The sequence below is a fragment of the Canis aureus genome, chromosome 36 (assembly GCF_053574225.1).
Source record: "Canis aureus isolate CA01 chromosome 36, VMU_Caureus_v.1.0, whole genome shotgun sequence".
In the NCBI taxonomy this organism is placed as follows: Eukaryota; Metazoa; Chordata; class Mammalia; order Carnivora; family Canidae; genus Canis; species Canis aureus.
Window position 1 is genome coordinate 5,233,396 of NC_135646.1, and position 15,302 is coordinate 5,248,697.

The following is a 15,302-nucleotide window of genomic DNA, read 5'->3' on the forward strand; positions in this document are numbered from 1 at the left end:
CAGTGGCTGAGCAAAGACGCCATCGTGCTTGGGGTCTTAACAGTGAGAACCAAAAATGCAAGTTGAGTGCTCAAGCCTATCTCCTGAAGCAATCTAACTCTGGAGAAGAAGGAAAGCATGCACTGTGAAGTCCTGAGGCAGAGTAGATTTCAAGTCTTTATGGGGAAAGAGAGCCCCTTACACCTGGACTTGCACAGAGATTTCCTAGGCCATTTTTCTGTCGGAGAGCTTCCTCCGTCTCTAAGTGTAGGTTTTAAGGAGGCTAATGCAGGCTGAGGATGATATGCTGATTCCCTGTCTCTGCCCCTTAGTTAAATAATACAAGACTTATTCTCAGCCCAGCAGAGAGGTCCCTTCCTGATCTGGTGCCTGCGTACCTATCCAGCTGGGTTTCTTGAGATTTTTCTTTATAAACCTTAGGCTTCAGTCAGAGAATGGCTTTGAATTGCCAAAATGCCTTCCTCTCGCCTTTATGTCTTGGCACACATTGTTTCCTTTATCTATAATGCCCAATGCCCTGGCCTTATCTACCTTGTAAACTTCTATTAATCTTTTAAGTGTCAGCTTTGGCTTCTTTGAGAGACCTTTCCAGACTCTCCTTGTAAAGATAATCCTTCTTCCCTGCTGCTATAGTACCTTGGTTCCTACCTCCGTTTTACCACATAGAACTTTGTGATATTACTGTCTATAGGTCTTCAAGACAATGCCTTTCTCCTCTGTTGATCTCTGAAAACCATCTGAGGGCAAGGACTGCGTTGCATGCATTTCTATATCCCCGGGGCCTGAACATAGTGCCTGGGAGTGGTAGATTCTCTGTAAGTTTGTGGGTGAAGATGTTACTAATTTTGTGCTAGGGGGAGTCTCATGAAAATTGGGGCAGTGTGGCCTGTGGATATGGTGCTGCTGTGAGACCTAAGTTTGGGGTCTTCAGTTATTCTCCTGCTTTATTTTGCAGCTTTGGATAAATTAGTACTTCCAGAGACTCTGTTTTCTTATTTGCAAAATTGGAGGCTCATCTCTTCCATGCTTTTGGGGTAGGGGCAACCCTGCAGAGTCGAATGAGAAAGCATAGAATCCTGGTGCCAGCCCGGGGAAGAGTATTACTGCATTGGAACCAATTACCAATTACTTCAGAAATACTGGTCTCTTAAGTCCTGGGTGGATCACACCCAAACCACATAGACGTACAGAATTTTACATATCTGCAGAGGATCTGAGAGACAAGTAGCTATAGCTTTCCATTTCACAGACTAAGAAATTGGGCCTCAGAGAGGTTAAGTGACTTACCTAAGGTCATGTCGCTGTAGCTGTATGTTTAGAGCCTTCCTACATTTCTTGTCTGGGATCATCTCTATTTTGTTTTGCCACTCTAACTGGTTGTACACACCAATTAAAGGATGGTTAAGGGCTAGGATCATGGGGAATTATTGTGACCTCTGGGATCACTGCATCGTCCTCTGGGATCACCAAATGTTCTGCATAGCTGCTAGAACCCATTTTCTAATGGGACTGCAGAATTTCTTATGGCCATTGCATCTTTTCAGTTACTCTGCTTGTCTGGGGTCCTACAAACAGGACACAGAAGGGTCATGGGGTCACCTAAAACAGCTGAAAGGATGTGCCATCAAAATAAGCAACATAGGAAGATAAACAAACCAGGGACAGAGAGCTCGGGGTGAAGGTGCAGGGGGGCCAGGGCTGATGTCAGAGGGCCACGCGGTCAGTGCCTGGGGTCTGTTTTTCCTGGTTCTAGGCGAGAGGCTGGAGAGATAGGGCACAGAGGGCAGTAGGACAGGGAGGTTTCTAGGATACTAAGGCCAGGAAAAATATTTAAGGGTTGAACAGAGGTTACATCTTCATATTTAGTTCTTTTGTTTTTCCTCCCCTACCCCCCGCTTTGAGCCTTGGATTTCTCATTTCCAGGGAGCCCAAGGGGGCCAGTTGATGGTGGCCCGACTGGAGGGGGAGTGCTGGCAGTGTTCTTCAAGTCGACTGGACGGGGTGGCTTCAGGCATGATTTTCATAGAGGGAAGATCCTCGTAGAGAGCATCTCCTAGGACTGGGGGCTGGGAGGCACCGTTGGGAGTAGGAGATGAGTCAACGAATCAGGGACCATTACTGCAAGGCAGTAGGAACCGTGTGAAAGAAGTTTAGGAGGATCAGGCTGGCATGGCCTTCTCTCACTCTGGTCCACTGGAGGGAGTTCCTTCTCCCGGCCCCATCCATGCCTCCTCCTCTCCATCTGGTTGCCATCAGGCTGTGCGGCTGCTGGCGGGCTCTTTATTTATTTATCCCAGTGTAATGGGGTGAGGAGGGAGCTGGCCTGAGGCTGGCATTCCGAGGCCATGCCACTGAGCCACAGGCGGTTTGCATGGGTGTGTGAGTCACTGGGGCTGCATGCTGCTCAAACCAGACGCGGCCAGGCTCAGGGACAGCAGGCAGCCCAAAATAGAGCCCCGCCCTCTGCAGCTGGCAACCCCTGGCCAGGAATCAGCCCTTGACACCAAAACCTGAGCAATTGCATGAAGTTGGCTTCTTTAAGTGAGGGTGGGGGTGGGGGGGGGCACTTGACAGAGAGATCCTCTCCTTCCCTGTCTTCAGAGGAGTGTATTCAGCACAATAGTCCTTCCCACTGATGCATGCCTTATACGATTTAAATTAATCTGTTCAATCCAATACCTTCAGCAGTTTCTATCATATACTTATATGACTATAGTGACATTGATTTGACTCAGCATCCTAAATGTAGCCACAGCCTTTGTGTCCTGTCTAGTTTTAGTACTGTCTTCATTCCCTGTCTGGTTGCAGCCTGTTGCTAGAGCAGATGCTTCAAGTTGTGACGATATTCATTGCTGCTCTTAGAAAGCTGGAAGTTATATCAAAGCCGCCCTGGGAAGAGGAGGAGGAGTCCTTGAACCTGGAAATTGCTTGCTGTCCAGTTGAGTTCATTCACGGACAGCTTCTGCTTGGTTTCCTTGGCTGGCGTTCCATTCTTTACCTGCTCCTTAAATGTTAGTGTTAATTCAAAATTGTGTCCTCATCCACTTGTCCTTCTCTCTCTGGGTCATCTCATCCAGACCCCAATTTGAACTGTCACTATTATACCACCAAGTGCCAATTTTATATCTCCCATCATGCAGCCCATATTTCTTTCTGCACATTTGATGTTTCTACCTGGATGCGTCCCACATTGTACTACCCTAAACATGTCCAAAATAAGCCACCCACTCCCCCTCTTTCTCTTCTGATATTCCTAATCTTGGAGAATCCTACCCGTATCCATTCAGCTTTCTAAGCCAGAAACTTGGGAGTTACTCACTTTTCTCTTTGTCCTTACTTTCAAATCCTACTTGTCAACTATCTTTTGAATCTGCTCCTCTCTAATCTGGTGTCTGTTGCCTTAGAATAGCAGCACCCACCCGACTCACCCCACAATTGAATTTGTATTATGTCAGAGTGATCTCTTTGAGACAGAAACAGAAATCCAGTTGCTTAAAGCCATTTAGTGGTTCAAACTCCTTGCATGGCACACAGGGTCGTTCATGATTTGGTCCTCTTGACCTCTACAGCTTGATCCTCTGCCACTTTCCCAAATTGAAGTCCTGATGCTTATTTATTCCTTGACCAGTGTGCCTGGGATTCTCTTCTTTCTTGTCCTCACGGCAGACTCCTGTTCAGCTTTCCTGACTACACAGACATCATCCCTTTTGTGAGCTTTCCATGACCATTTCTCCTTTCCTTGGTCTGTTTTCCTTGCCGGCACAGGTACACTCTCCTGCTGTTCCCGCCGCCTCCTGTACTGACTGACCTCTCCCATAGCATTTGGAGGACATGGAACGAACAGGATATGGGAATGAAAAGGAAGGATGGGGAGGCAAGGAAAATTGAGTTGGCTGATCTTTTCTCATTTAGATTTTTCCTTTAGAAGACTTGTTAATTCCTTCTCCTCAATGTTTTCTTGATATGGCTTCCATACTGCAACACTCTCCTGTTTTTCTTCCTACTTCATCGGTTGCTCCTTTTCAGAATCTCCTGCTGGTTCTTTCTCTCCCTTACCTCTTTTTTTTTTTTTTTTTAAGATTTTATTTATTTATTCATGAGAGACACAGAGAGAGGCAGCGACACAGGCAGAGGGGGAAGCATCTCCATGCAGGGAGCCCGATGTGGGACCCGATCCCAGTCTCCAGGATCACACCCTGAGCCAAAGGCAGGCACTCAACCATTGAGCCACCCAGGTGTCCCCCTACTTTTTTTTAAAGTAATCTGTACACCTAACGCAGGGCTGAACTTACAACACTAACACCCCAAGATCAAGAATCGCATACTCCTCTGACTGAGCCAGCCAGGTGTCTGTCCCTTACCTCTTAATGTTGGGGTGCCTCAGGATTCAATCATTGGTGCTCTTTTTTAACTTTAGTGATCTCATATAGTCCCATGGCTTTAACTACCACTTTATTGACAAATCCCAAATTTAATCTCTACCCTTAGACCTTACCTCCAAACTCTAGACTGTCTGCTTGATATTCCCATGTGGAAGTCCAACAGAATCTGAAACTCTACATGTCCAAAACTGAACTTCTAACCTTACCCCCAAATTTGTTTTTCTAACAACCTCCTTCCATCTTAGCTGATGGAAATGTCACCTTTTCATTTGCTAGGGCCACAAACCTTAGAGTCATCCTTGACTTCTGTCTTTTTCTCATATCCCACATCTAGTCCATCAGGAAGTCCTGTTGGCCTTCAAAACACACCCATAATTTCACCTTTGCTGCTGCCACTCTGGTCTGAGCCACAATTGTCTCTTTCTTGCATCATTGCAATAACCTCTTTATTGGTGTCTCTGCTGCTACCTATGCCCCCTTCTGGCCCATTACCAGCAAAGTGATCTTATTAAAATACAGATCACATCATGATACTCCCCTGCTCAAAGTCCTTCATTAGTTTACATTACACTTCTAGAGTAAAACCTAAAGGCCTTTACAGTGGCCTACAAAGCCCTACGTGATCTGGACCTCATTACCTTTCTGATTTCATCTACCACTTTCTCCTTCCTTTACTCCATTGCACCCACACTGGCCGCTTGCTGTTTTTCTACCACTTTCTAGCACCACTTGCCTTTAGTCCTTTATGCTGCCCATTTCCTCTGCTTGGAATGCTCTTTCTTCAGATATTTGTGTGGCCAAGTCCTTCACTTCCTTTATGTCTGGATTAGTTATCTATCGCTTTATAACACATCATTCCAAAATGTCATGGTTTAAAACAACAAACAGTTGTGGAAGGTCAGGAATTTGGAAGCAGCTTAGCTGGGTGATTCTGATTCAGGGTCTCTCATGAAGTCACAGTCAAGATGTTGGCTGGGAATGTGATTATTCTGAGGCACTGGAGAATTCACTTCCAAGTTCTCTCATGTGGCTGTTGGCAGGAGATGCTGTTGCCCTGTAACATGGCCTCTCCATGGGGTTTCTTACATGACATGGCCCTGCCTTCCTCCAGAGCAAGTGATCCAAAAGACAGGCGAAGACTGAAATGGAAGCTGCAGCCTTTTTATAACCTAATCTCAGGAGTGACAGCACATCACTCTCTTGTGGTGATCTCTTCATTAGTAGTGAAGCACTAAATGTAGGCCACATTCAAGGGGAGGGTAACTAAGCTCCACCTCTTAAGGGGAGGTGTGTCAAAAATACAATACATGGTTTTGTTCAAATGTTACCTTCACAATGGAGTTTACTGTGAGTATCCTATTTAAAATCATAAGCCACATCCTCGCCTCTCTGCACATGACTCTAATTTTGATTTTTTCTATAGCATTCATCTTCCAACATACTATAAAATTTCCTTATTTCATTATGCTCATTGTTCATGGCATCTTCCCCCTGTTAGAGCTTGTAAGCTGAGCAAGGACAAGGATGGATGTTTTGTGCCCTGGTTCATCCAGAGTACGTAGAACACTGCCTCTACACACAGTAGGCACTCAGTACATATTTGTTGAATGGATGAAGGAATCTTAGCTTCCCACTCTTCTTTATTTTCCCTATCTTATGAATAGGCCATGAAATGATCACCCTGTTGGTAGTCTGAGACCTAGATAGCCCTACTATAAATAGATGAGTAACCTAAGGAGAGAATTGCTGTCAGATTGCCATTCATTCTCCCACCTGCCTGTTTACTGGGATATAATCCCAATTTTGGGATGAACTATAAACCTTGAATCTTTTATTACTGAAATCCCCTAAAACCTCTCTTTTAGACCCAGTTCAGAAAGCAACTATCTGGGATCCCTGGGTGGCGCAGCGGTTTGGCGCCTGCCTTTGGCCCAGGGCGCGATCCTGGAGACCCGGGATCGAATCCCATATCGGGCTCCCGATGCATGGAGCCTGCTTCTCCCTCTGCCTGTGTCTCTGCCTCTCTCTCTCTCTGTGACTATCATAAGTAAATAAATAAAAATAAAAAAAAAAAAAAAAAAAAGAAAGCAACTATCTCAGAAACCAAAAGAGTAAGAACCTACCAGGGCACCTGGGTGGCTCAGTCGGTTAAGTGTCTGCCTTTGGCTCAGGTCATGATCTCAGGGTCCTGGGATTGAGCCCCACATCAGGCTCCCTGCTCAACGGGGAGTCTGCTTCTCTCTCTCCCTCTGCCCCCTCCCCCCGTGCTTGTGCGGGTGCTCTTTCTTTCTCTCTGTCTCTCTCTCAAATGAATAAATAAAATCTTAAAAAAAGAAAAAGAACCTACCAAAATCCTGGAAAGAACATTAGTCATACAGCCAAAAGCAAGTTAATTAGTTTCCTCTTTCCTCAGTTTTTCCTCTCCCTGAGCTGCCCTGCCACCATAAGCCCGTTATTCAATATGTAGAGGAAGACACAGGACTCAGCATAGGTATTTTCAGTATCCCCATGGGCATCATGAAGCAGGATAAATCTAGGGGCATGAGACTGTCCTCCGTACCATCGTGTGTGTCAGTACTCTGATCTAGAGAAACTTACAGTTAATTCATTCTTCCGGTAGTCAGCATGGTGCATGTTCTTGTGGGCATACGGGGGATGATAATATTATCATCAAAGAGCTCGCTGTGCTTAATGAATGATAATAGGGGCTACAATAGTGTAGTGATTGGAAAAAGCTTCCTGCAAAAGGCAGGACTTGATCTGGACTTCTGTGTTTGTTTGGGGTTTTGCTAGGGAACTAGGTGGAAGGCATTTTAGCTGGGAAGCACATGGGCAAAGGATGTAAAGTCATAATGAGTGGGTGAGGATTAGCAGAAAATAAGGTTAGCAAGATGATAACTCGAGGCCAGGTTGTTGGGGAGCCTTAAATGCTGGGCTGGATGATTGGTACTTTATTCTGAAGGTAAATGTATTTCAGCTTTTTTTTTTCTGCCAGTAATCCATTTATTTGCCTGTTTCAATCCAGTTATTAACATCTATCATTACACGCAGTGATTCTCAAACAGGCACATTTCCTAGGAAGGAGATGGGCACTTCCTTCTCGCAGTTATTAATTACTGTTATAGATAGTGGGAAGCCGTGGAAAGTTTTGGCTGGAGAACTGACATATGAAAGCGATCTTTGGCAAGATTAGGCTGTCAGTGGTATGCCTATGTGAGCTGAAGAATAGTGGTGCTATTGACAGACTAGGAAAATCATGGGTGGGGCTCAATTAAATCTAATCTTGGGCATACAAAGGAATGGTTTTCCTTATTTAAAACACAAATCCACCAGTATTTGAGCTCTGGAATGAAAATCTCCAGGGAGGAAGGGATGGCTGCATATGTTTCTCAGCTATATTTCTCGGGAATTTTGCCTCCTCTTTGGGGTTTTCTCAATGTGGTTCCTGTAGTCACCATTGAGCCCTGCTACCAGGGGTCACCACCTCTTTTCTTTTTGGCCCCAGAATATATTAAAAGGCTTCTTTCTTTATATTCCTTTTATAAAACGTTATAGGGGCTTATGCTTTCAAAAGAAAATTTATAAAAAATCTGAGGGCAAACAAAAAGGAAATCAGGATGAAAATTCAAATGGGATAAAATTACTGATATCCAAGAGATGGATTTCTGATGCTGGGAATCCTTAATAGTGGAGATCTTCATTAACTTCTGAATTCTCATATCCTAAAAGCCTCAAAATCAAGTGTTTACTAACTCAAATGTCTAAAGGGGACAGACATACAATATAAATATGATATCTTATATCAGGCTGGATATAATACAACATGTTTTTGGGGGTCTGTGGAAAACTGAATCGCACATGCCCCCCTCTATCTAGACCCAAATAGGTTAGCACAGTTGAACAGACACTGTTCTGGGGGCTTGTGTAGTTTACTTCACTGAAAGGAAGTACCAGCTCCTTCTAAAATGAAAACTGTTTTTTATTTGTTTGTTTAGCTCCACAGAATTCACTGTTAGTCGCTCGTTTGGTTTCATTCTCATTTCCAGTCTGAGAAATCCACTTAGTTCAGAATTGAATTCTGAGGCAGAAATGCTTGAGATCTTATTTCTGGCAAACATCTAGCCTTCTTAGGTGTAAACTATCAGCTTCTTGTACCTCTGGAGCATTTTTCAGTGATTCACATAGTTGAGTCTCTCTCCTCTTCCCTTAGTAGAGGATGGGTTTCATAAAAGTCCATTCATGACATGACAATTAAACAGTGTTTTAGTCTATTAAAAAATGGTAGCTTCTATATAATCAGAGTTAATTGAAAAATATAAGATGAAAGTCTTTTTCACATACATGTTGGATTTAAATTGATTATAGGACCTGTAAGTGGGAATGCTCAGGAAAGCACTGACAAAGTAGCGCTGAAGTTTTGGTTGAGAAAACCTTTAGAAATAGAGAGATCTGGGAGTGTGCTGCAGAGGAGAAATATTTGAAGTCACAAGAATGGACACTTTTTTTTTTTTTCCCCCTGAGAGGAGCACAGAGAAAAGAACAAAAGTCCAATGATTGAGATTTGGGGAACAATCATAATTGGAAGGAGTAGTAGGAGCCAGTGAAGGAAGTGTGAGCAGATAGGGGAATCTGAACAGAGTAATAAATTAGCCCAGAAAAGGGAACAGACATCTGTGCATGTGCCAGACATAGTTGCCAGGTGCTTTATCTAACTTATAACTTTTAATCCTTACAGCAAACCTATGAGGTTGGTGATATTATTCTCATTTTAAAGACAAAGAAGCAGAAGCTCAAAGGCTAAGTAGTTTGTTTCAGGTCAGCTCACCTGATTTGCTCTTATTTGTCTTTACCCATGTCTCGTGTTCTTCCCATCACCCAGAGAGTGATCCACAGCACCACATGTGGGAGAGAGACCAAGGAGAATAGGCGCCTGCCTATCCTAGGAAAGACCAGTAGACAATTTGTGATCTTGGGCAGTATCAGCAGATTTCAGGCAGCTAAAGAAGGATCCATTGATAAGGTAATGAAGACAATGAGTTATAGAACTCTCACCAGAGTGGTTTCATTATGAAAAGGAAGTGAGAGCTAGCTGCTGAGCTAGCAGGGCCCGAAGCAGAACCCCTTCTAATGATAGGAAGATGCATGTGTGTTTGAAAGCAAAGGAGAAGCCATTGGAAATAGATAAATGTAAGCTGGTGGAGGGAGAATGACCATGTGAGAGCAGGGAACTGTGGAGTTGGATGCAGTGGGAGAATTAGTCCTTCCTCGGAGATTTGCCAATGGCATGAGGGCACAGGCAATGTTTTGAAGCAGACAACTTGATTTCTGCCTATGTCCCTCCTCTTTCCCCAGGAGATGTAGCCCTTTCTTTTTTCTTTTAAGATTTTTATTTATTTATTTTTGTGAAAGAGAGAGAGAGAGAGAGGGAGTGCGAGAGCGCGTGTACATGCACGTGAGCATGAGCGGTGGGAGGGGCAAAGGGAAAAGCAGACTCCCCACTGAGCAGGGAGCCTGATTCGGGTCTCGATCCCAGGCCCCTGGGATCATGACCCGAGCCGAAGGCAGATGCTTAACTGACTGAGCCACCCAGGTGCCCAGCATAGCCTTTTCTTTTCTTTTTAAAAATTTTTTACAAATAAGATTTTATTTATTTATTCATGAGAGACACAGAGAGAGAGAGAGACAGACAGACAGACACAGGCAGAGGGAGAGGCAGGCTCCCTGCAGGGAACCCAATGTGGGACTTGATCCCAGGACCCCAGCATCTCTACCTGAGCCAAAGGCAGACGCTCAACCACTGAGCCACCCAGGCATCCCCCGACATAACCTTTTCATTCAAGAATTTTTTTAAAAGATTTTATTTATTCATGATAGACATACAAAGAGAGAGAGAGAGAGAGAGGCAGAGATACAGGCAGAGGGAGAAGCAGGCTCCATGCCGGGAGCCCAACATGGGACTCCATCCCGGGACTCCAGGATCATGCCCTGGGCCAAAGACAGGCACTGAACTGCTGAGCCCCTCAGGGATCCCCGTCATTCAAGAATTTTAAAGTCCTTCCCAAGGGCATTTAATTTTACTTACTTAAAGAATCAGATGATTACATGATTTTTCTGTTAATGACCAAAGTAGCAAAACTGACAGAGGTGAAAATATCAGCCATGTTCTTTCCATCTTCTGAACCCCCATGTCACTTTGTGTCTTTCCTGTCATTTATCACCACATTGCCTTGTAGATAGGAGTAGTCAGTGGTTGTACCTTAAAGGTCTTGGTGTTAGAAGAGTCTCTCACATTGGTAAATGTTGTCTCTGGTTATAGAAACAAAGAGGGAAAACCAAAGTACCAAATGACTTAGCTTTAAGTTTTCCTGATCTGTTGGCTTCATAACTTATTTCTTAAACCTTTCTTTTTTAAAAAATTTAAATTCAATTAATTAACATAGAGTGTATTATTTACTTCAGAAGTGGAGGTCAGTGATTCATCAGTTGTATATAACACCCAGTGCTCATTACATCATGTGCCTCCTTAATGCCCATCACCCAGTTACCCTGTCCCCCCACTCCTCTCCCCTCCAGCAATGCTCAGTTTGTCTCCTATGATTGAGAGTCTCTTATGGTTTGTCTTCCTCTCTGATTTCGTCTTGCTTTATTTTTCCTTCCCTTCCCCTATGATCCTCTGCTTTGTTTTTTGTTTCTTACATTCTACATATTAGTGAGATCATATGATAATTGTCTTTCTCTGATGGACTTATTTTGCATAGCATACTACCCTCTAGTTCCATCCACATTGTTGGAAATGGCAAGATTAATTTTATCTATCTATCTATCTATCTATCTATCTATCTATCTATCTAAGACACGGGAGGGTGGGGCAGAGACACAGGCAGAGGGAGACGCAGGCTCCATGCAGTGAGCCAGATGTGGGACTTGATCCCAGGTCTCCAGGATCATACCGTGGGCTGAAGGTGGCGCTAAATGGCTGAGCCTCCTGCAGCTACCCTTTTTTTTTTTTTTTTTTTTGATGGCTGAATATTCCATTGAATATAGATACCACATCTTCTTTATCCATTCTTCTGTTGATGGACATCTAGGCTCTTTCCATAGTTTGGCTACTGTGGACATTGCTGCTATAAAATTGGGGTGCAGGCGCCCCTTTGGATCACTACATTTGTATCTTTGGGGTAAATACCTAGTAGTGTAATTGCTGGCTCATAGGGAAGCTCTATTTGTAGCTTTTTGAGGAACCTCCATATTGTTTTCTAGAGTGGCTGCACCAGCCTGCATTCGCACCAACAATGTAAGAAGGTTCCCTTTTCTCTGCATCCTCGCCAACATCTGTTGTTTCCTGACTTGTTAATTTTAGCCATTCTGACTGGAGTGAGGTGATATCTCATTGTGGTTTTGATTTGTGTTTCCCTTATGTGTTGGCTTCATAACTTTAGCCTTATCCCTAAAGTGTTCTCTTATTATGGCCTTCACTTATGGGTAATCTTTCTTTTGGATAGTGAGCCACACTGAAAAGTGAGAGGCTGAGTCCCATAGGTTAGCAACTTAGCTGTCCAGTGTGTGTGGAACAAGATGTCAGGATTCATGGGTATCCTTGTTATCTCCCATAAAGGAATCGTCAAGGGAGTAATTGCCAGAAAGTCTCAGGAAGCTTTTTTTTTTTTTTTTTTTCATTCTGTATGGGACATCTTTAGTCTATTTGTTTTTATACTTAGAAGTTTAAACTCTATGTGGATGGGACATTTTAAGCACCATTGAAAATATTAAACATTGTGGAATCATGCTGAAAAGTGAAAACATGGTTTCTGCCCTGAAAAGATGGCCTTTTGAGGGCGATTAGACCCCTGAAATTTACATATGTACAAAGGATATTCTAAATACGTAAGGTATGTTACTGCAGAGGGAGAAGAAATGGGCTCTGGGCTTCATAGCAGGTCAGTTTGGAAGAGGTATTTCTGGAAGAGATGAATCTTTGAGCTAAGAGTGTGAAGGGATTTTGTGTGGTAAATGGCTGCCAAACTAGGTATTTTATTCAGTTACACAATCTTAGAGGCTCTTTCTATGTGTAGTGGTTTGAGGGAATCCTTCAAAAGCTCCTTGGCTTCTGTTACTCTTACGCTTGAAGCCTGAGCAGCTCTGAGGCTGCAGCTCTGATTGTACTTTGAATCCTTTACTCCACAGAACCCCTTCCAGGGTGGTGTGAGTGAAGCTAGGAGTGGGGAGGAGCTTTGAGGCAGGATGACAATACTCCTTGATCTAAAGAAGGAATAGTTGATGATTATCTTAGGGTTCAGTTGTCTCCAGCCCTAGCAGCTGGGGAAAGAGCAGAGGGAAGTTGCTAAATTTAGTGGACACCAAAGGAGGTACTCATCTCAAGCAGACTCTTTTCCCTTCCACCTTTCCCCCAATTTACCTCTGAGATTGAGGTAAATAAGAATCAATACGAAATGGATGAGATTAGCTGTCTCAGAAGTGACCTACTTGTAAATATAGTGCTTATGAGACTAGGTTACAAGTCTGGACAGGCGCCTCAGCTAGTGACTTAATGAAGGAAATCCTGGCATCTCCGATATAGGTAGAGAAGATTAGAGTCATGGACTCTGGGGAGCTGGAAGGGATTTTATCAATCTAAGCGTATATCAAGCCTTTTTGCTTTACTTTTGAGGAAATTAGGGCCTACAAAGATAAAAGAACTCTCATGTAGATCAACAGTGGTAGATTTCGGCACCAGGACCCAAGGCTCTGAACTTTGGGCCCAGTATCACTCCATCATATCCCATTGCCTTGCCTCATGTTACACAGTGGCACTTGGAACTTTATGTGGACCGTAGCTGAGACTCTTTTTGTGAGCATTGTGGGGACCTAACTTATATAAGAGATGGGAAAATGGTCCATGGCTGGAGAGCTCTGTCCCAAGTACTGCCTCCTTTCTTCCTCTACATCCCTTGCTTCCAACCCTTGGTCTTACACACCTCTAGGCTCTTATAAGCAATCAGAGAAAAACTCTTATGTAATTAATTCATGAGGTCTGAGGAAGAGATGTACTAGCAGAGGAGCAGAGTTGTATCACATTCAAAATGAGAAACTAAAGAGGAACAATTTATCAATGTATCAAGCACAGTGCCAAAGCAGTGCTATAGTAGATTGGGGATGAATGTCCCATTTTTCCCCCGCAGTGTATATGAACCCTCCCATAAAGTCATTTGCTGTTTTCTCTGTCTTTTTTTTTTTTTCTTCCCTGCATTTAATAAATAGCACTCAATGTTTATTCGGCTCCTCAGGAAAAATCAGTGGAAAATAGTTTGGTCACTGGTATGATATAGACCCCACCTTATAAAGAATACACTGGCATTTTAATTTCTAAAATGACATCCTATGATTTTAGTTCGCATTTGTTAGTCCTCTGGACTAATGAAAATGAACTAATGTAAAACCAAGCTGGGGACTCTTTGGTGGCCCCTACAAAGAATAGTCTTCCCATGAGATGCTGGTTAAACAGCTCCTCAGGGGGTCTCTCAATCTGTATATCTGTGTACCTCTCTCAACATCTCTTATTGCAAACACTGAATAGTGGGGGCTCTTGTAACCATCTTAGAGGATCAAGCTGGGTTTAAAAGCAGCCAGGTAAGTACCTGGATAGTGCTTATTGGATGCTGTGTCACTTGTTTGGTACAGTTGGTGGCCTCGACCATACAACCCCTTTCATCCAACCTAACATGTACATTAAGAAAACCTGCCATCACTTTGGGGCTTTGCCCAGCTGAAGAAGCCCTTTGGGTGGTGAGTGGAAGTGTGGAAGTTCTGACTTGGAGGGGGGATCTCTCTCAGCATCCCTGTAATTAATTAATTTAAAGATTTTATTTATTCATGAAAGACACAGAGAGAGGCAGAGACAGGCAGAGGGAGAAGCAGGCTCCCCGCAGGGAGCCCCATATAGGACTCAATCCCAGGACCCCGGGATCCCCACCTGAGCCGAAGACAGACGCTCAACCACTGAGCCACCCAGGTGCCCCAGCACCCCCATAATTTATAGTTTCCCATTCTTTGACTTCATCCGCCAGTGGAGGAGGGAAAAGATTGGCCCTTTTGCTCTCTCTGTTTTCTCATACCCATTTTAGGAAATTCAGGGTCAGAAGACTTCCCAGAGTTTTGTTTCCCGAGCTAGACAGCTCTAATTCCTCACAGTCCCAGGGTTGGTTCTGGCTGCAGTAACCTGGTTGGACCTACCTGGATCAACCAGCAGTGAAATTCAGACCAGAAACCGGTCTCTCCTGAAACTGCTTCTCTCTCAGGCCTCAAAGCCCGAATCAAGTGACCATTGTACCAGCCTCATATCGGGGCTCAGAATGTCAGTTTTCAGCTTGTCCCCATATATAAATATAGGTCTCTCTAGATATAAAAAGTGAGAGAGTCTGTAAGTTGCTTTTTTTTTTTTTTTCTATACCCCCTTTCATGGGGCGAGCTAATGAGATGCATATCATTAAAGACCCGATGTTTTGTGGGACGGGGCCTTTTAAACTGGATGTGCCTGGCTTAGTCATGGCAAATATTTACCAAAAAAAAAAAAAAAAAAAAAAAAGGGACATACCATATAAAATTAGAGTTCTGAAAATAGTACTGAGAGAGGGAGAAAGAAAAAAAAAAAAAAAAAAAACCAGGACAGAAAATACAGGCCAGTCTGTTTGGGGAAAAGGGAAAAAGAGATAAAATGAGAGAAACCTCGGCAGTAAAAACAGCATCTTGGTAAACAGACTATAAAAAAAATTGTGACCTGCTTTCTGGCAGCCCTGGCGGCTGTCGAGCGGGCGAAGGTGGCAGAGCTGGCGTCTGTGTGGACACATGGTGCCCGGGGCGCACGGCTCCCCTGGCCGCGCAGGGCGTTAAATTTAGCCACATAATGATGGGCCTGAGGACAGC

The 15,302-nt window shown here is 43.8% G+C and overlaps 1 protein-coding gene across 3 annotated transcripts in view; it reads left to right on the plus strand.

Moving 5' to 3' along the window:
- The window catches only part of NHEJ1 (non-homologous end joining factor 1), an 82,290-nt gene that overhangs the window by 14,290 nt on the left and 52,698 nt on the right, over window positions 1-15,302 (plus strand). The gene's annotated exons all lie outside the window — the stretch shown is intronic.